General features: G+C 36.7%; 1 protein-coding gene across 3 annotated transcripts in view; it reads right to left on the bottom strand.

Annotated features, from left to right (window-relative positions):
* Nucleotides 1-22918, bottom strand: part of DIAPH2 (diaphanous related formin 2) — a 914916-nt gene that overhangs the window by 276197 nt on the left and 615801 nt on the right. The window lies entirely within an intron of this gene.

Here is a 22918-nt window from a genome sequence, read left to right as displayed (position 1 = left end):
TTCTATGTGCCACACACCCTGCCATGTGATAAAAATTCAAACATAAGTGACATACATTTATTCCATTAGGAATGCACAACATAGACAACATGGTAAGTCTGCACATCACCAATTATGAGTGGAGTGTTGCCACATTAATAACATGATATGGACACAGTAAATAGGGGGCAATTAATTATCCCCCTATGGAATTCCCTGGATGGGTGCTCAGTTGGTTGCAGCAGCACCCCTTACACTGAAAGGTCTCAACTTCAATCCCCTGTCAGGGCACATATGCAAGGTAACCAATTGATGTTTTTTTTCACATCAATGTGTCTATCCATCTGTCTGTCTGTCTCTCTCTCTCCCCCTTCCCTTCCTCTCTTTCCAAAATCTATGATTCTATCCTCAGGTTAGGATCAACAAATTTTTTTTTACAAATTATCCCTGGAGTTGGAAGAGAAGGTATTAGAAAAGATGTAATGCAGAAAGTAGCCATTTACTGGAGCCTTGAAAGATGAAAATTATTTTGCTGGAAGAAGAAAAATTGTGAGCATAATTGCATTCAAGCAGAGCAAAAAGATGGTAGTTGGGGGTAGAGTGCCAAGGGCTTCCAAATGCTAGTTTACACTTTACTGTCACCTACAGGAGGCCATTAAAGGTTTCTGAGAAGGTATGCATCCCAATAAAAGCTATGTTTAAGAAAGAAATATCTGGCAATGATATAAAAATAGTTTAGAGGGTGTTAAGCCTAGAGTCCGATAACAGAAAAGATTATTGAAGCAGTCCAAGGGAGAGACAGCAAATACCAAAACTCAAGCAGCTAAAGTGAGGATGTTTCAGGAAGAATCAGCATAAAATTGAACATATGTGGATGATGAGGAAAAAGAAGATATCAAGTTGTGCTGTTAACTAAAACAGAATATGGGAGGAAGCTGGGAAAATGTAATGAGTTCCATTTGTTTTTGTTTTTTAAAAATTATTTTATTGTTGTTCAAGTGTGTTGAGCTTGAGAGAGCTGTGGGAAATCTAGTTTGAGGCATTCAGCAAATAACAAACTTGATTGAAGAATAAAATCACAACTCAGGAAAGAGTAGAAACCATAGGAATAGAAAAATTTTGTTGGACCAAGGGTACACTCTTGGTAATACTCACATTTAACATAGAAGAATGGGGAACCAAAGAAATAGACTGAAAAGATATTTCTATTGAAATCAAAACCAAGAAATCCTGGTCTCATTATGACAAATGACTGTTCTACAGAAGAGGCTATGTGTGCATCATACTATAAGGTAGATTGGGAGTAATTCTAGAATCTAAAGCATATATTGTGTTCCTTATATACTACAGGCACTATGTATACAAGTGAGGTCAGGATTACTGGCTAAGCATGACTTGGGTTTCACATACGTGGACTGGGCTCAGTCCCTGCAGTCATCCTGTGTCCCATGCCACAGGAGTGCAGAAATCTGCCTCAGGGACAATATATGAAGAAGTGAATGTCACCAGGAAAGGAAAGAGGAAGTCAACAGCCATGAGGTTGCCACATCCCTTCCAATGAAATTGCAAATTCCCATCTTCTTAAAAGCTATACCCTCTTGCGAGTGGGGAGAGAGGGACTAGATGAAAGAAGGTGAAAGGATTAGCCAAAGAACATGAGTGCAAGACCCATGGACACAGACAACAGTTTGGTGATGGCCAGAGGGGAGGGGGCCTGGGGGGATAGGTAAAAGTGGGTAAAGAGGGGAATGGGGACATCTGTAATAGAGTCAACAATAAAAATGAAGGAAAAAAAAAAGAAAAAGAGAAAATCTATACTCACTTAAGAAAAGTCTGCATTTGAAAGTTAAAAAGCAAGAGACTACACCTGTTTTCTACGATATCCTAGTCAGGATCTCTCTTCTCTGCCTGTTTGTGTATCTGTAAGCTCTTTTTGTAAAGGGCCAGAGAGTAAATATTTTTAGCATTGTGGGTCATATAGACTTTGTCTCTAATCGGTCCTGCTATTTTATTGGGAAAGCAGCCACAGACAATGCAATGAGCACAGCTGTGTGCCAACAAAACTTATTTACAAAAGCAGAGGGCAGGTATATTTGGCCCCTGCTTTGCAGATAGCAGATCCCTGATCTTTCTCATGGACGATGCCATTACCAGAGGATAGCCATCTGAAAACCAAAGATCATAAAGCTGGTTTATGAGACCACACAGACAGTTTTATTTTTGGAATAATCTTTATGGGAAAAAAACAATCCTAGACCCAGGAAGACTAGGCAGCAACATACATGATGTTCTTCCAGAGGTACAAGAAAGGCTGGCTTTCCTTACATATTTCCTCTGTCAGCTAGAAAGGCTGCAGGAAGTTTCTGGTGGTAGAATTGGTCTGCTAGATTAGGCATTGCCCTGAATTTATTTTTTTATTATTATTTTTTAACTTTATTTAGTTATTTTTCAAGTACAGTTTTTTGTCTATTTTTCCCATCCCAGCCTCCCCCGCCCTTTGCTCCCCACCTCCCTCCCATTTCCACCCCCCTTAGTTCTCGTCCCTGTGTCCTTCCTATTTGTTCCTCCAAATCCCTCCCCCTTTTTCCCCTTAACTGCCCTGAATTTAAAGGCCACACATGTATACAGAATGAGTGACACGTTAGTAGTGAGTAGTTTATAGAACTGACTAGATGACATCTAGCAGAGAACAAAGACTAGGGCAAAAGGAATCCAAGATTAACTGTCTTTGTAAGTTCCTTATATTTTTTTCATATATTTGGCACTGAAAATATGCCTTTACTCAACTACATGTTTTGTTACACACGCCATCTATTATCAGAGCTTCCTGTGTAGAAACTCATTTTGGATGTTAATGTCTATCTTCCAAAATAAGGTATCTGAGTTACCCTTGGGGAAGAAGCAGTCCCTGAGGTTGAATTCATATCCTTCTGAAGTACTGTTTTGCTTTCTCTTAAAAAAGAACAGATGTGAATTCATAAAGACAACACCCATATCTCTACAAAGAATACTTGGAAAATGACAGACATTTTCTCATGATTTTCCTATTTTAAATTTTGAATTTCAACTGTATCTAAAAGTAATCAATGTGCTATGCTTCTAGGTATAGATCTCTACCTATATATACTCCACATTCCAGAAGATAATATTAAAATTTTAATTGAAATGATAAGGCCATTGTCGAAACTCTCAACTGGGGCAGAGTTCATTTTTATTTCTCTTATACTATACATAAGAAGGCACAACTTATGAAATAGTTACAATTTGTGTCAAAACCATCTCATTGTAATTAGTGAAATATTCTAAAGTAGAAAAGACATTGGTTCCTATATTGAAGGAAAAAGCTTTTGATGTAATACTACGGTGGGAGCCTTAACTTACAAAACTGATTGTACAAGGAACTTTATAAATAAGTTTTAACTTTTCAGCCACCATCATGTGGCCATTCATTCTACTTGGCACATTTTTTTCTTTTCGTGGCACTTATTATGTTCTAACACATAATATAACTTTCATAATTATGTTTATAGTTTATTATCTCACTTTCCCCATTGCATATTAAGCTCCATGAGGGCAGAGCTGTTAGTAAGCTAAACAGTGCCAGTGGCTTTAACAGCGTCTAATTTAGTAGGCACCCAATAAATATTTCTTGGCTACATGAATGAGAAAAGCAACCCAGCAAACAGGGAAAGTACAGCTGTCCTGTGTAAGTATATCCCGGCTAAAGACAGAAAACAAAAAGGAAGGAATAACCTGAAAATAAATGAATAATGTTTTTAATTTACATTCCTATTTCCCAAGATTAAAAAAAACAATTTAAATAAACACAAGTGTGTACTTCATAAATATACCTCATTCATTTGTATTTCGCCAATTTTGGAACTTTTGATGATTCAAACAATGCTCAGTACGATGTACTTTTGTGTTGTCTACTATATAGAAACTGTTAGTGGCCTGCCTTAATTCATCCAACATCAATCTTCTTACTTGCTGGTAGAACACTAGAGTGGTTTGGCTGCTCATGTGCAGGGAAGGGTCCCTCTCCCAGTCCCAAGTGTGAATAAAGATTAAGATTCTCCTTGATGGTGATGATACTTCAGAGATAGGAATGTGATCTAAGCTGGACAACAGAATTTCAAGGAAAAATTGGCCCACGGGCTTCTAGGCACATTTTTCTGTTTAATTAAAAAAAAGGTTTATGGGAGGCAACACCCTTTTATTTATTAGATATTATATTTGTATGTGACACCTAAAACAATTGCAGTCAATGTGCAACCATGAGTCAACATGCCAAGGATGACAGAACAGAAAAATTGGAGGTCCTGGGTAACATCACTACTTTATTGAATTAACCAATTCTGTTCCTGTCTTACCTTAACAGTTCTTCTGATGTGAGAGAAAGAGAATAAAACAATATTCTGAAGCTAATTTGGTTATGCTTTTTGTTACTTGACAGCCAAAAAAGCCTTCTGATAGACTATGAAAAAGAGAAAATGTCAAAACATGCTACTCTGTTTAAAAGAAAAGTTAAATTCATTATTTTCGGGTGTTTGTAAAAATACTTGAATAATATCTACAGACATAAGCAGGTATAGGAATAGTTATAAATTAATTTAGCCTGTGCATTAAAGCCTGCTTCCTAAAGGGTTACCTAAAATATCTTTTGCCTAAATGATACTCAAATGTAAAAAGAAAGTACATTTGTCTGAAAATATTATGTGCTTTAGACTTTTAATGTAGAGTTAGGGAACAACCACATAATTATGATGTATTAAAGAGGATTAATGTTAAATTAATTTTTCTTTATAAATCTTGTATTTTAAACTAATGAACATGTACATGGGCGAGTACTTTGTGGTAGATGTCATCGAATGAAGGGGAATGGCTTTTAACACAAAAAATAATTAACTTTCAAAATAAATATTCAAATTTGTTGGGGATATCAACCCATATCTCCCATCTAGAGATTTTATTGGTACCTACAGTAGTATTTTATTCACATTTTACTCACCTGATATCACTCTTCCTAATCACTATTTCATTTACATGTCTCTACTGTACATAAAACATTACTTTTTTAGTATCTCAATTTTCTTTCTTTTTTAATTTTATTCTTGTAATGATTTTTCCCAAGTTTTATTAATAGTGTAAAGAAAAACCAAACTTTCTTATACTGGAGATGGAATAGCTTGGAATAGAGGATAATTTGGTTTTGCTCAGTCATCTTTGGTCTAGAAGATAAAAACAAAAACCTGAAAAGGGAGAAGGGTTTTCAGATCTCAGGTTTTCTTTTTTGTGCTATTAATAAAATTTGAAAAAAAGAATTGCAGGTAAACCATCATACTGAGTAGTAAATTAATTGAACACAGACTTTATAAGATTTTGAAGAATAATGGCCTTCCAATATCTTCCATTTCAAAATGACATTTCTATGGATAAACGGTTTATTCCTTGGCTTTTCAGGAATACTGTGCACTCTCTGATATGCCCACAAACCCCATCAAGAATATCAGGATATTCTGGTTATTGTGAGACTAAACACTTGCAGAAAATAAAATCAACTAGGGGTGGTAAACACAAAATACAATATACAGATGATGTATTATAGATCTGAACACCTGAAACTTAATTTTATTAAACAATGTTGCCAATAATTCCAACAACGATACTTTAAAAAAAGAAAATCAAAATAGGTATATGAGCAAAAACAGGAACCTTTTCAGCATCAGGATTATAACATGTTTCAGAACTAAGAAAAAAAGGCTTTAAAAGAATGTACTATATGACTGCAAAATTTGGTGCAAGGAGCGAATGAGAGAAAACAAAAGGAAAACATCGATATGTTTAGGACACTGGTTTTAAATAACACTAGTGCCTTTGTAAATCTTTTTGTGATTAAATTAGAAATCTATATGTAATTTGATTCCTATTTATAAATGGAAAGAGAACCTAGATGAATTAAATGGTTCTTAAACCAAAATATACAGCAGAGACAGATAGCAGAATGCTTTTAAAACATTAGTGTGAATGGAGCCAACTGGCTATTCACCAATTACCAATTTAAAGCTCCTTGCCACATGGAAGTCTGATGAAGACATTATGTAGATAACAAAAAGAGAAGGCAACATTTCATTAGTCTATTTATAGGTGGCTTCTAATAGTCAACTATGGTTCACAAGGCACCAAAGACCAGCTATTCTGGGAAAAGCATAAAAAATGAACCAATTAACATTTTAATGACAACTGAAGACATAATCAGTGGGACTATACACTATATGCTGATGGTCCTAACCATATAGGCATAAGCTACAAGAATTTTTACAAGTAAATATAAATTTGGGGGCTTAAATTTTTACAAGAATTTTATTATTAATAAAAATAGTCACCATCTAAATACATGTGTGCACATATAGAGAAATGGTTGGAAGTATATATGCCATGGCATTAATTTTACTTATCTCTTGGCAGTAGACTTTCCATTGATTTTTTTCATATGGTTTTCAATTTGTCTACAATTTACACGCACAATTTCAAAATTTTACAACTCATTATAAACCAGGAGATCTTACAATGATATACAAATCATTGAAAACTAAAAAAATACCTTATGGCGATCAGGCGGATAATTGAAATTATGATGATAACATTAATGTGACAGATAGATGTATTATTATCTAGTATAAATTTTGCACTATGATTCATCTCACATTTTTTAAAATTGTTCTTCAAGTACAGTTATATCCATTTTCCCCCAAACACTCCCTGCCACCTCTCAGTCTGGATCCTATAACCCTTTGGCTTTGTCCGTGGTTTTTCTATACATGCTCCTTGGTGATACTTCATCTTTTTATCCATTATCCCCCTCCCAATTATCCTCTGGTTACTGTCAGATTTTTCTTTACTTCAATGTCTCTGGTTATATTTTGCTTGCTTGTTTGTTTTGTTGATTAGGTTCCTGTTAAAGGTGAGATCATATGGCATTTGTCTTTCACTGTCTGGCTTATTTCACTTAGCATAATGCTCTCCAGTTCCATCCATGCTGTCACAAAGAATAGTAGCTCCTTTCTTTCTGCTGCATAGTATTCCATTGTGTAGATGAACCATGATTTTATGGTCCACTCATTAACTGGCGGGCACTTAGGCTGCTTCCACCACTTGGCTACTGTAAATTGTGCTGCTATGAACAATGTGGGGCACAGGTTCTTTTGGATTGGTGTTTCAGGGTTCTTAGGATATAATCCTAGCAGTGGAATTGCTGGGTCAAAAGGCAGATTCATTTTCAGTTTTCTTAGAAAATCCCAAACTGTTTTCCATAATGGTTGTACCAGTCTGCATTCCCACCAACAGTTTACTAGGGTTCCCTTTTCTCCACAACCTCCTTGTGGTAATCACTTATGGTTTGCTGATTTGTTTATGACGACCATTCTTACTGGTGTGAAGTGGTATCTCATTGTGGTTTTAATTTGCATCTCTCTGTTGGCTAGTGATGCTGAGCATCTTTTCATATGTCTCTGGGCCTTCTGTATGTCATCCTTGAAGAAGTGTCTGCTCAGGTCCTTTGACCATTTTTATTAAAGATTTTATTTATTCATCCATCCATTTATTTGTTTGTTTGTTTATTTATATGCAGAGGGGAAGGAAAGGAGAAAGAGAGAGAAAGAGAAACAGATAGGGAAAGAGAGGGAGAGAAACATCAATGTGTGGCTGCCCCCCATGCAAGACCCTCTGGGGATGAGGCCTGCAACCCAAGTATTTGCCTCAGACTGGGAATAGAACCAGAGACTCACTGGTTTGCAGGCCAGCACTCAATCCACTGAGCCACACCACCCAAGGCTGCCCATTTTTTAATTGGACTGTTTGTCTTCCTCGTGTGTAGTCCTGTGAGTTCTCTATATATTTTGGATATCAAACCCTTGCCCGAGGTATCACTGGCAAATATATTTTCCCATATGGCTAGTTTTCTCTTCATTTTGCTGATGTTTATTTGGCCATGCAGAAGTTTTTTATTTTGATGAAGTCACATTTGTTTATTCTTTCCTCCATGTCCCTTCCTCTAGGGGACATGTTAATGAAAATATTGCTGCATGGGCTGAGATTTTCCTACCTGTTTTCCTCTAGGATTTTTATGGTGTCACAATTTATATTTAAGTCTTTTGTCCATCTTGAGTTTATTTTTCTATACGGTAAAAGTTGGAGGTTAAATTTCATTTTTTTTTTTCATGTAGCTGTCCAGATCGACCAACATCATTTGTTAAAGAGGCTACCTTTACTCCATTTTATGCTTTTGGTCCCTTCATCATATATTAATTGACTGTAGAAACTTGGGTTTATTTCTAGGCTATTCTGTTCCATTGATCTATGTGTCTGTTCTTATAATAGCACAAGACTATTTTGATTACTGTGGCCTTGTAATATAGTTTTGTATAAGGTATTGTAGCTATTCCCACTTTGTTCTTCTTTTTCAAAATTTCAGTAGATATTTGAGGTCATTTGTAGTTCCATATAAATTTTTGAAATGTGTGTTCTGTATCTGTAAAATATGTCATTGGTATTTTAATAGGGATTACATTGAATCTATAAATTGCTTTGGGTAGTATGAACAGGTTGATGATGTTAATTATTCCAATCCATAAACACAATATGTGCTTCCATTTATTTGTGTCTTCCTTAATTTCTACTTCATGTTGTTTACTTTTCTAAGTACAGATCTTTTATCTCCTTGGTTAGGTTATTTTTGGGTACTTAATTTTTCTTGTTCCTATAGAAAATAGGACTCTTTTCCTGATTTCTGTTTATGATAGTTCATCATTAGCATATAAAAATGCCTTTGATTTCTGAATATTGACTTTGTATCTCACTCATTTGCCACATTCACTTATTAGGTTGAGGGTTTGTGTGTGTGTGTGTGTGTGTGTGTGTGTGTGTGTGTGTGTGTGTGTGAAGTCCATAGGGTTTTCTATGAAAACTATCATGTCATCTGCAAACAATTTCAGTTTGGATTCCTCCTTTGCAATTTGGATGCCTTTTATTTCTTTTTCTTTTCTGATCAATGTGGGTAAGACTTCCAATATTATTTTGAATAGAAGTGGTGAAAGTGAACAACCTTATCTCATTCCTTATCTTAGTGGGAAAGCCTTTAGGTTTTCCTGTTGAGTAGAATGTTGGCTGTAGCCTTACCGTATAAGGCCTTTATTATGTTGAGGTATGCTCCCTCTACTCTCACACCGCTGAGTGTTTCTGTCATAAATGGATGCTGTACCTTATCTAATTCTTTTCCTGCATCTATTAATATTATCATGTAATTTCTGTCTTTCCTTTTGTTTATGTGATGTACTTTGTTTATTGAATTGTGACTATTATACCATGCAAGGATTATACCATCCTTGCATCTCTGTGATGAATTCCACTAGGTCATGGTGTATGATCTTTTTAATGTATTGCTGGATGTGTTTGGCCAATATTTTGTTGAGGATTTTAGCGTGTATGTTCATCAGTGATATTGGTCTGTAGTTGTCTTTCTGTGTTGTGTCTTTATCTGGTTTTGGGTTTAGGATGATCCTGGCTTCTTAAAAAGCGTTTGGAAGTGCTATCTCTTCTTGGATTTTTAAAAATATTCTGAGAAGGACAGGAGTTAGCTCTTCCATAAACGTTTTGTAAAATTCTCCTGCGAAACCATCCAGTCCAGAGGTTTTATGTGCCACAAGTTTTTTGATTGCTGCTTCAATTTCATCTGCTGTTATTGGCCTGTTCATGTTTTCTGCTTCTTCATGATTTTGTTTTGGAAGAATTTTGTTCTAGAAATGTGTCCATTTCACCCAGATTTTCAAATTTCTTGGCATGTAATTGTTCATAGTAATTTTTATACTCTCCTTTTTATTTCTGTGGCATCAGCTGTACTCTCTCTGCTTTCATTTATGATTGTGTTTATTTGGGTCCTGTCTTCTTTTTTCTTGATGAGTATGCTTAAAGGCTTGTAAGTTTTGTTTATGTTTTCAATGAATCAGCTTGTGTATTTATTGATCATTTGGGTTGTGGTGTTAGTTTCTATGTTATTTAATTCTGCTGTGATCTTCATTATTTTCTTCCTTCCACTTGCTCTGGGATTTGTTTGTTGTTAGTCCTCCAGTTTTTGTAGATATATGGTTAGGTCATTTACTTGAAATGTTTCTATCATTTTTTAGGTAGACCTGTATTGCTATGAACTTCCCTCTCAGGACTGCCTTCACTGTGTCCCATAAGTTTTGTACTGCTGTGTGTTCATTTTCATTTGTTTCCATAAGGCTTTTCACTAGTTCCTTGATCTCACTATTAAACCATTCATTGTTTAATAGCATGCTAGTCCATCTCCACAAATTTGAGTGTTTTTGAGTTTTTTCCTTGAGGTTGGTTTCTAGTTTCTAGACATCATGGTCTGAGAAAATGCTTGATATGATTTTTTTCTTGAATTTGTTGAGGTTTGGGGAACCTCATGTGATAGTCTATTACATGTTCTATTTTTGAAAATGTTCCATATGCATTTGAAAAGAATGTGTATTTTCCTTCTTTGGGATAAAAGGCTCTCTATAGATCAGTTAAGCCCATTTGATCTAGGACATGTTCAATGCCACAATATCTTTCCTGAAATTTTGTTTGGAAGGTCTGTCCATTTTTGACACTGGGGTGTTAAAATCCCCTAGTACAAGTGTGTTGCTGTCTATATGTTTCTTGAAGTCCTCTAAAATTTTCTTATATATTTGAGTGCTCCTATGTTGGGTGCATATATGTTTACAATGTTTTTGTTTTCTTGATAGATTCTTCCCTTGAGTATTATGATGTGTCAACTAGTGTCTCTTTGTATGAGTTTTGTTTTGAAGTCTATTTTGTGTGATATAAGTATTGCTTCCCCAGTTTCTTTTCTCCATCCAGTTGCTTGGAATATTTGTTTCCAGCCCTTCACTTTCAGTCTCTATAGGTGTTTTGGTCTCAGGACAGTCTCTTGTAGGCAGAATATGTGCTGGTCATGCTTTTTTTTTTAATCTGCTCAGCTACCATATCTCTTTTGATTGGAGCATTTAATCCATTTACATTAATGGTAATTTTTGAAAGGACTTATTTATTTTCCCCCTTTGTACTTGTGTTCCTCTCTCTGACCTGCTTTTTTACTTCCTCTTCTTATAGCAGTTCCCTTAGTATATCTTGCATTGCTGGTTTCATGGAGGTATATTCTTTCAGCTCCTTGCTTTCTTGTGGCCAGGATAGCCCTTATTTTGCCTTCCATTTTAATTGAGAGCCTGATTGGGTATAGAAGTCTTGGTTGCAGGCCTATACTTTTCACTATTTGTAATATTTCTTGCCATTCCCTTCTGGGTTGTGTTGACGTGGAGAAATCTGCTGCTAGCCTTATTGGAGCTCCATTGTACATTACTTCCTGTTTCTTCCTTATTGCCTTTAACATTTTCTCTGTGACTTTAAAATTTCGCATTTTAATTAATGATGGGTCTTGGAGTGGGCCTCCTTAGGTTTATCTTGATTAGGACTCTCTGTGCTTCCTGAACTTCAGTGGCTTTTCTCCTCTTTAGATTCTGGAAGTTTTCTGTCATTTTTTCAAACAGGGTTTCTATTCCTTGCTCCTTTACTTCTCCTTCTGGTATTTCTATGATTTTAATTTTGCTGTATTTCATGTTGTATTGCAGCTCCCTTAAGCTATCTTCATAGTTTTTGAGGAATCTGTTTTTGTGCAGCTGTTGTACCTGGGTATTTCTTTCTACCTTGTCTTCTAACTCACTAATTTGGTCCTTTGCTTCATCCATCCTGCTTGTAATTCCTTCTAGTGTGTTTTCTTTTATTTTAGAGACTTTAATCTTCATGTCTTCCTGGTTCTTGTTTATAGTTCCCACTCATTTGCTTGTAGTTGTCAGTGAGTTCCTTGAGCATCCTTATAACCATTCTCTTGAATTCTGTATCTGATAGTTCCATTTCATTTAGTTCTTTTACTGGGGAGACTTTCGTTACTTTTGATTTCAGGTTCTTTCTCTGTCTTTCCATTTTGGAGACAATATTTGTTTGTTTCTGCAATTCTGGAAGCTCTGCTTTGCCAGTTGTCTTTGTAGAGTGAACTTCTGTGGTAGGAGTTCTGTTGGATTCAGTGGTGAAGACTCTTTTACTTCCTCATCTGGATGCTCTAGGGTTGCCTTTTTTTTTATCTGTTTGTGTGGCCTCTCTTGTTGTACTTGAGCTTTATCTGTTGGTGGCTCCGTTGATGTTGGGTTCTCTACTCCAGTGAGTTTACCAGTATTCACAACTCCCACCTTGTCTTGTATGCAGTTGTATAGGTGTTGCTCAACAAAGCAGTATTATTAGACTACCAAACCTATGCCAGCAAAAACAGAGCACGTGATACATGATCGAACACATTCTCATGATGAAGCTACCAATCACCAGTTGCAGCCTTCTGAATCATGCATTAGTTTCTCTAGAGGAATGTTCAAACTTAATGCAAAGTTTGATAGAGATTTGTTGTTTTATTTGCTCATTCATTTTGAATTATTCATTATTCATTTTGAATAAACAACCACACAGTACACATACTTACTCAACAGAGTCTACTTCCCTCACTGACTAGAATAGCGAAGACATCATTATTCACACATATACATTCCAGTCCACTCTTCTTGGCTGACAGGTTATATTAGTGTTGGGCAAAGCATTCTCATTAAACTATATTAAGAATGGCTGTAGTTTTTCCGGACAGACCTCATATGTATCGTGTTTTTTCATCAGTAGTTGTATCTTTGATTTGTTTCCTTTCCCACAAAAATGTAAGCTCTGGAGGCTAACATTTTGATTTTTTCATCTTTGGTTATTTAATTCATTGTGCTATGAATGTATTAAGGGATTCTTGTTTGTCCTTAGTAATTAGCACTGTGCTTGATCCAAAATAGGCTAATTATAGTGATGATTATAGAAGATATGAAAATAAAGATATTACAAAAGAAAATGGGCTATTATGGAGGTTTGGAAGTACACAGAAAGGTTTCCTGGCCAAAATGGGAGTGTTACGTTGGGTTTCTTAGAAGAAGTGACTTGACCAATTTGGTAAAGCAACTGGGGAGGAAGTGGGGGGAGACGAAGAGAGGAAAAAGTAGGCAGATCAGTCAAAAGGAGCTCCATGGGTAGGTGTCCAGGGAGAGTACTGCCTCCCACTACCTTTACCAGGGTAGGGCATCTTTTCTAATGAAAAATTGATTAGCAAATAGACAAACAAATGAGGATAAAGCTGAATCAAGACTAGCTCAACAAGCTGAGAGAATGGTACTGGTAACCATTAGCCTTCAGGATCTTCCTACTCAGGTTGCAACAAGCAGACGTGGATAATAATCAGTAGCTTTGGATAATGTTAAGACTACTGGCAAAGGTCAGATTGTATACCCTACTGCTTATCTTACAACTTTCCTATTGCTTGGTGTTTCGACATAATTCAATAATAACTTATTTATGGGGAATACTTCCTTGAATAATTCTATTTGAGGTATTGTTACTAGAACTGAAAATACTGCATTTTGCTTTCTGGTTCTAGTTCTTACTAGACTTCAATAAGAAAAGTAGACATTGAACTGATTTTCTTAGTATTTTTCAGTATTAATTATTTCATTGTCGTATACATAATTTTTAATATGTTATTGATTATGCTATTACAGTTGTCCCATTTTCCCCCTTTCACTCCCCTCCATCCTGCACATCCTCTCACCCCCATTTCCCCCCTTTAGTTCATGTCCCTGTGTAATACTTATGTCTTTTAGCTTCTACATTTCCCATAATATTCTTCTTGCCTTTCACCTATTTTCTACCTACCATTTATGCTACTTATTCTCTGTACATTTTTCCTCTCTCTCCCCTTCCCATCCCTCCATGTGATCTCCATTTCTGTGGTTCTGTTCCTGTTCTGGTTGTTTGCTTAGTTTGTTTTTGTTTTTGTTTTAGGTGTGGTTGTTAATAATTGTGAGTTTGCTGCCATTTTACTATATATGTTTTTAATCTTCTTTTTCTTAGATAAGATTCTTTAACATTTCATATAATAAGGGCTTGGTGATGATGAACTCCTTGAACTTGACCTTATCTGAGAGGCACTTTATCTGCCCTTCCATTCTAAATAAAAGCTTGGCTGGATAGATCAATCTTCATTGTAGGTCTTTGGATTTCATGACTTGGAATACTTCTTTCCAGACCCTTCTTGCCTGTAAGGTCTCTTCTGAGAAATCAGCTGATAGTCTGATGGGAGCGCCTTTGTAGGTAATGGCCTCCTTTTCTCTTGCTCCTTCTAAAATTCTCTCCTTCATTTTAATCTTGGGTAATGTAATTATGATGTGCCTTGGTGTGTTCCCCTTTGGGTCCACCTTCTTTGGGACTCTCTGAGTTTCCTGGACTTCCTGGAAGTCTATTTCCTTTGCTAGATTGGTGAAGTTCTCCTTTATTATTTGTTCAAATAAGTTTTCCATTTGTTGGAATTTCCACTTGTTTGAATTCTTGTTTCTTCATTTTTTTCTGTTTGGTTGTTTCTTTCTTCCTTCTGGTCCACTCCATTGATTTGAGTCCCAGTTTCCCTCCCATCACTATTGGTTCCCTGTGCATTTTGCTTCATTTCATTTAGCATAGCCTTTATTTTCTCATCTAATTTATGACCAAATTCAACTAATTCTGTGAGCATCCTGATCACCAGTGCTTTGAACTATGCATTTGATAGGTTGGCTATCTTTTTGTCACTTAGTTGTATTTGTTCTGGAGCTTTGATCTGTTCTTTCATTTGTGCCATTTTTTTTTTTGTCTTGACACACCTGTTACATAGTGAGGGGAGGAGACTTGGGTATTCACCAGGGCGAGGAAAACCACATTGCTGTGTTGTGACACTGTTTGTGGATGAGGGGTCCGAGAGTGAACAATGGCGCTTGCTTCACTCTGTTGGATTTCAGTCTCCTCCTCTTCTTCCCCTAAGCAAACTGAGCCCTTCTGGTAATGATTTCCATGTGGGTGGGCTTGTGTACGTTCTAGGACCCTATGAGTCTCTCCGACAAACTCTTCTGTGAGGCTGGGAGCCTCTCCAGGGACTTCAACCCCCCACAGGTGTTTTCAATGAGTGCATTTTGGCTCCCCCCCCCCCCGGCGCTGGGACCCCAGGTCATGTGGTTTACCTGCCTGGTTTACCTGCACACAAATGTAGGACTGCCTGGTCAGCCAGCTGCCATGTTCACCGCACTCTTCCACAATCTGTTGCCTCGCTGGGTCTGCTAGCCGTCTCCTGCACACCTGGGGTCTTCCCGCTGCTGTCTTGTGTGCCTGGGGTCCTCCAACCACTGCTTTTTTTTTTGCTGTGACCCCTCTCTGTCTGGCTGCCTGACTTCACCCCTCCTACCAGTCTGGGTGAATATGTCTATTCTAACTCCTTGGTTGTCGGACTTCCATACAGTTCAATTTTCCATCAGTACTGGTTATTTTTTTGTTGCCAAATTTTTGTTGCCCTTATTTTGGTTGTGCAAGGAGGGACAGTGTATCTACCTACTCCTCCATCTTGGCCGGAGGTCTCCATTGTTGTATATTTTTAAAGGGCAATATTCAGCTTGCCAAAAACAATTTTAACAACCTTCAGAAATATTTTTAAAACATTTATAATATTTTACAGTTGTATAATATTAATCTAAAATGTATACACATTTAAACACTCTTTATACCAATAGGCACTTTAATTATGTTGGGTAATTTGGGTTTCCTTTATACCATGTATGCCAATACTGTAATGGGGTAGGTCATACCAGAGGTCTCCGGGAGACAGGGTAACACCCCCCAATCCTGCAAAGAAGCAGTAGGACACATGAAGGCTTCTGAGGTGGCAGATTAAAAATACCATGCCTTCTCCAAGGGGGAAAGTGTGCTGATGGAGAAGGCATGAGGTTTAAGGCACACTGCATAACAAAGGCAGTATAAAACAACCTGTAGGTATGAACTGCATGCAGAAGGAGGTTGTTGCCTGGGGCAAATTGTAAACAAAGATGACTGGACTGTGAGATCACACTCTGGCAGAGTCACTGGTAACATAGCTGGGGTGGGGAGAGCTCATAAAGTGCTAGCTTGGGAGCTCCAGGGGCCAGATGGGTGCCGCACCCTGGATGGACAGATGCCTGTGTGCCTGTGTGTAGCTGGGGAACTTTTGCCCTGATTAAAGGTGGCAGCTGACTCAAAGTGGGTCAACAATAACAAGGAGCTGACAAAATGGTAGGCACTGATGCACTGTAGGAAAAGCTGGACACTTCCACTGGCTTCCTGTGCACATAGGATTTTGGGAGGGACTTTTAAAAGCAAAGGCACGGAAAGGCTCTCTCCCCCTTACTTGTTTGCACTCTTAGTACAGGCACTTGGTATGGAAAAGTCACTCTCTTTCTTTGAAGCTTGGTACAAGCTTTCTCTCTAGGCTTTTAGCAGATAGATGTTCTGGGTTTCTGACCCTGCTCCCCACATGGATGGGAGCACTTGTGAGACAACAAGATGCTGGACCCACCAGGTGCTTAGACAACACATGGATGAGAGCCCACTCCTAGGGCATGTGCCTTGCCAGGCTCCTAGCACCTGAGACACCATGATCCAGTGCAGCACAGCACATAACTCCTAAACCCCTACATGGAGACTGACAGGAGCGCACCCTTGATCCTAAAAAAGAGAGTTGCTGCGAGTAGATGGTGACTCTGAAACCCATGAGTGCACATTCCAGAGAAGATGGAGATCTGTTTGCATGGCTGGCTTAAACTCCAAAAGGACATATAAGGAAATGGGGAACTTCTGGGTGTGGTTTTGGCTTGTAGTCTTAGGGAACAAGAGAAATTCTGGGTCTCAGGGGGAGGATGACTGAGCAGGAATGCTCTCAGCTCCACCCCATCTCCCCACCCTGCAAAGGTAGGATCCCTGTTAATAATAATAAATACCTATTTCCTTCAACAGAAATTGTTGGGTCATATATAAGGGTTTCGAGTGGCCAAAGCCCAGTTTGCACAGTTACATTATAACAAATTCCTTCCATTCTTTATATCGTAATATTTAGCTTCCATATATGAGGAACAATCATTTTAGAAAAATCAGACATTTACTTTTGGCCCAAGGTAAACAGTCAAACAGAATACAACAGTTGATAGGTGAGACCTTTTTTTAAAGAAGAATACAAAAATGTGTGTATAATAAGGTAAAGGCTGTTCTCTGCACAGCTAGAGAATGAGGTATTCTGGTCAAATATTCTGCTTAATAGAGTTACCATATATTTCACATGGATTGCCTATTTTCAAAGAATTGCAGTAGATCAAAGTAAACCTAAGGCTACAGGAGCATGGGTGGTCCCAGCTGAGCTCAAAGGGAATTATCTAAGTGTGTGTGATTAAATAGAGGGAGCTGGTGGGTCCTCAGGGGCTCTATTTGCATGAAAGTATTTGAGCTGGTGTTCTATTTATCTCTGTCTTTTAGGAAAAGGAAGATCCATGCCTTGGTACCTGAACAAAATGGAGGAAGGAGTGCAATCATGGGTTTTATGATCTTAAACCCTTCATCTCTCCAGGACTTGAAAAAATTTAAGGTACTAGGGAGAAGGGGATCATGAGAGAAGGGAAAAGAACTGTTTTTATGAAGGGTCCTGTGAAGCATGGCTATCTCTGCACTGAGGATAACACCATTACGGTACTCTGAGGACTGGTGGCAAATTTGGAGCAGTAGGAGACTGCAAACTCTGCCCAGACATAGGCAGGTACTTCCACTGAGGGCCAAGAAAACAACTTTATCAGCAAAGACATTTAGTAAAGGGGAGCTGGAGAAATAAAGACAGAGCTTTGTCTGTTTTGTTCAATGTTATGGCATCCTAGAATTGCAGGCACTCAAATATTTGTGGGAAAATATCAGGTGGTGATTATAGATGACATGTTTTTGAGCCAAGAGGAGATGACTCCTGATGTACTCCTGGGAGTTGAAACTTTTCAGGGAGCTTAGTCCTGCCACAATGAGTAAAGAAGAAATAATTTGTGATATTTGGATTATTGTTACTAAGGTGACCCCTACTATCTGAATTCACAGGTGATGAGAACTGGAGACATTTATCTTATAAATAAAACTATACTATTCAAGCGACACATCAGGATTTTATAGTTTATTAAGGACATCGTCATAATATTAATTACCATTTTATTGGCAAAGGAAAGATGTATCAATTTATGAGGCATCTAATAGAAATTTTAGTTGATGAAATTCTAGATAACGTAGTTTATATGATTAAGTCTCTTCTTTGTTAATGAATACATTTGGTTTCTTATGTAAGTCCAGAATTTTTATAACACTGCACTAAATTTACCATTAAATGTCAAGTGTTTCATGAATTACAGATTTAAAAATGTGTCAAAATAACTTAGTCTTCTTAGATCAGGAATTACATATGCAATCTTTCAACGCAAAAATTCCTCCTCATTTCTTTAAAAGTAAATTGCTTTTAATGAATGAATACAATCTTCTGTATATTATCAATTTAGTATTTTGAGTCTACCTAAATGCAGATGCTTACTTTGGCTTTCCAATCATAGTTTTGATTTAGACATGATTGCCTTCCTCTTTAAAGAGGAAGGTGGCTTGAGAGGCATGAGAGCTGAAAATTAAGTATCTTCATGAGTCAACACAAGGAGGTCTCAGACAAGTTTAGATTTTAAAAAAACAACTAATAAGATGGAAAGAAGCACACCCCTAACTGTGTTTTCTAACTGAGAATTAAGAGTGACTTTGGTTCCCACAACTCCCCATGCCATACCAGCTATGGGAGAAATTAAGGCACAGTGACAATCACACATTTGTGACTGAGATTTCATTTAGTTTTGATACTACTGTACACTCCCAATGTTTCTCCCTGTTCTAACAGATTCAGGTCCTCTTTGGTACTTGCTGTTGTGTTGTTGTGTGGCTTTCACTTTCCATACCTGACTTCCCAGTCTGGGAGAAGAGGTCATGCTAAGTGATTATATATGGCTCATTCAGACATACTTAGATGGTCTGGCCTTTAAGCAACCACAATTCTTTAGATTTTGTAAACCACTTTAATTTTAAACAGCATAGATTTTATCCTGAGGCCAAATGGATGACATTCAAAGTTAGTAATGGTAAGAGGAGCAGATATAGACACCCATCAGGGCATCATTATAATAGAGCAGGTGAGATACTGGAGGCCCTAAACTAAAATGGCATCAATGGACTTGGAGAGAAATGGATGGATTCAAAGGTATGTAGGAGGTAGAAGCAATAAGACTGAACAATGCAATGAAACTACATGATTTATACATATTACTTAGCTTCCTAACACTTAGTCATTCTGATGTTCCTCTAACAGCTGTTCAAGAATTGTTAAAGGAAAAGTCCTGATTAAAATTATTGAAGTTTATCAAATGAACAATAGCACTTATTTTGTTAAGGGGAAATATTCTAGCATGATTAGTAGTAATGATAACATTTCCTTCTTAAGTTATGTCAATGAATCTAATTCTATAAAGCCTTGTTCCTATATTTCTATATGTGAGATATAGAATGAGAACACATATATAACAAATATTTATTGAGTGCCTAGGTAACAATTGTTCTTTAAAAAACAAGACAAAAATATACAGAAGCAATAGGAAGGTGACATATTTTAAAAAGAAAAAGTATTTTCTATATTTACAGCTATGAAACTTATTAAAATATTACATTCACCTCAAACACTTTCTCAACTGCTGTAATTAATTTTTATGCCTCAGCAAGATACTCCATGGTGGCAAAACATATAAGGTTCACTGATTTTGAATGTTCTATTGAAAATAATGCCTCTAAAAAAGACTGTCAAGTATTTGAACTAGTAGAATGACTGAAAAATAAAGAATAAGCAAGAAAGATATTTAGATATTATATAAATATGGAATTTTATTTTCTTCTACAAAATATTTAACCTAAATTTAGAAATTATTAATTAATCTTGCCTACAATGCAAGCAGCTTTTAAAACTCTAATCTCAGAGAAGCCAACTGGAAAGAGTCTTAATTCTGAAATTAGAAATGCTTCCAATAACATATATCTTTATGCCAATATAGTCATACAGGACATTCATCTTGAATATCTTTAATATCTTCATTAGTTGAATATTAATGATACTGAATAATTAATAGAGCAATATCTCAGGAAGATTATGTAATTTTGCTTTCATTAATTTGAATGTTATTATTTTGAAAAAGGTCCTAATCCATGTCAACACCTTTTGTTTAATTCCACTTTCCCATCCTTTAGAGGATATCTCTTTGGGAAAGATTTTTTGGTATGTGCATTTTGTTTATGCTACACATACCAAATAGATCTCACAAAATGAAACTCTGAGCTCATCTGGAAGTAATTTTTGGTAGCACATGAATCAGAACTCTTATTTTCTTCTCAGCACTACTGGTATTTTATTGCTTCTATCTACAGCACAATATGCTTTTAGCACTAAGAACCCTGAGGTCAAACACACAAAACACTAAAAAAAATGGGAACTTCCGGCGATTACAATTTTTATCTCACCTTCAGGGTCCTTCCTTCCCCGGGGGAGAGTGAACTCTCTTTTAAGCTCACTGTGAGACAGGAACATGGTGGACACAGATGATTGACTGAAGTTGGTGATGTTGATTTAGGAATGCTCAGCTTATAGGTCAGGTGTAAAACCCTCAAATCTGCTGGTCAAAGTGTGCTTGTCAAACTCCTATGGATTTTCCCAGACTCTGCCCAAATGTTTCTTTCTCTGTGAAGGCTTCTCTGGCCAGCTCAGGAAGGGTTAGGCAGTTCCTCCTTAGTATTATTACACCATTCTGACATATTCCTATAACAGCGCTTATTCAATTATATTTCATTCATTTGCCTCTCTCCTTCAACCTATGTATCAGGAAAGACTATTCTCTTCATTTTATCTCTAGATCAAAGCACTGCCAAACTCAATTTAGTTCTTAATGCATAATAATCAAATGAATGGACAGAGAATAGCTAATAATAATCTTCATCTGCATAGTATATGTTACATGGTGTTTTCACATACTAGTGAGGAAGATGTGGCAGGATTTATCCATATTTTGTAAAAGAAAGAACAGATATACAGAGAGATTACATGGCCAACCCAGTTCAAAAGAGCTAATAACTCGCACACCTAGTTTTTATGTGAGCCAATCACTAAAGATGGGTAGATAGAAGCAGTAGTAGTAGTGTTGTCTAAGATGGCAATGGCTGGCTGGGACAGTGTAGAGGCTGGTTACCAGTTTTGAAAGCTTCAAAACTCAATCTTAGCAGTTTCTCAAGAAGTTAAATGCACACAGCACTGGAATTCCACATGTCAACTTATTTAGAATGAAAATGGCTTGTGACAAATCATTTCCCTCTACTTGAGCTACATGCAAAGTAAAGCCAGTAGATATATATGCATGTGTGTCCTTAGGTATGTAATACACATATATAACTCTCTCTCTCTGAAATTCTAACCATGACTCATAGACTACTAAAGAATAAGTTCTTAGAGATCAACAATATAATCCCAACATTTTACTAAGTGAATAAATGAATAAACAAATAAATAAGCAAATAGCTAAAAAGGATAAATGACTTACAGTCATGTAGCTTGTGACTGATAGCCCAAGGTCACAGACTCAAGTCTTCTTAACAATTATACTCTTACATGTTTTAAACAAGTTATGATTGACAAGTACTACAAGTATACTTCTTAGCATGTCTTCTAAGTACCTGGCTAGTATGGCTAAACATAAGCTGTCACACGGAAATGTTCCTTCACTAAATGCTTTAACATGGGAGAAATATATCAAATTGTGTCCTGTGTCTATGTATTAAGGAGGTGGGGGAATACAGGCAATATTTTAAGGTACAGTCCATGTTAAACCAAGGCACTTGATAATATTAATTACATTTATTTCTCTCCATTCACCCATAGACACTGATGTTACAAATATAATCCATTGGATTTATCTTTTCAATAAGTCAACTAAAGTATCTTTTCTGGTCCCCATTCCTTTTCAACACACTTTGTTTTTCATTTTGAAAACAATCTAAGTAAATATAACCTGCGTGTTCATATGTTCATATATTTATGACTTTTAAGTTTTGAAATTAGTTCAACCACTCATTATCAGTATAACACATTTTACTACTGATTGGCCAGCTTAAAAGTTAAAAATGTGTGTCTATTAAGAGGCAAACACCAAAGGTCAAAACAAGTTACATTCTCAGCAAAAAAAAGAAGATAAATTATCATATTTATGAAAGCTTGTGGTTTCACCTCTGTTACCAACACTGGGGCATGCTCTGGGTCCTATGTTCTAAGCTGGTAGATGAAAGCAAATGCTTTCCACAAACATATCTGTATCTCACAGGCTGCACAAGACACCCAAACCATGTGATTTCATGGGGTACCCACCATTAATTAAGAAAGGGTGCCTTATTTAACAAACAACTGCTTTTGATAGAAACATACCTCAAACTGCAAAAATTACTTTGCTAATTGGTTTTCCTGCTTGGGATAACTGCTAGAATTCCTTCTTTAAAACAGATGAACCTTTACCTGTTTGATATCAACTATAGTGCATATCTTTCTTTACTACCATAATCAGAGTCTGTGCTCTTCTGCTCCACAGCTGGATGCACAGGAGTTCTACACTGTTTATACAGCAAAACTTTGGTTTCCCATTAGCATCATAATTGGCAGACTAATTGCCCCCTTCAATTAATGCTAATATTTAATATTATCCCTGAGAAAGAGCTGGAAACAAGAGCCCACATTCTGAAAGAAACTTTAAGTATTCAAGATAATTTATATAGTTCAACTTAGAATCCATTTTTCATCTAGGCTATGAAATAAACCTGTTAATCAATCATAGTATTTTAATGTATTAAGTGAAAT

Source organism: Artibeus jamaicensis, unplaced genomic scaffold (genome assembly GCF_021234435.1).
Source record: "Artibeus jamaicensis isolate MK-2021 breed Jamaican fruit bat unplaced genomic scaffold, CSHL_Jam_final scaffold_461, whole genome shotgun sequence".
NCBI classification, from domain to species: domain Eukaryota; kingdom Metazoa; phylum Chordata; class Mammalia; order Chiroptera; family Phyllostomidae; genus Artibeus; species Artibeus jamaicensis.
The sequence above is the reverse complement of the archived record's forward strand: the minus strand, read 5'-3'. Positions and strand labels throughout refer to the sequence as shown.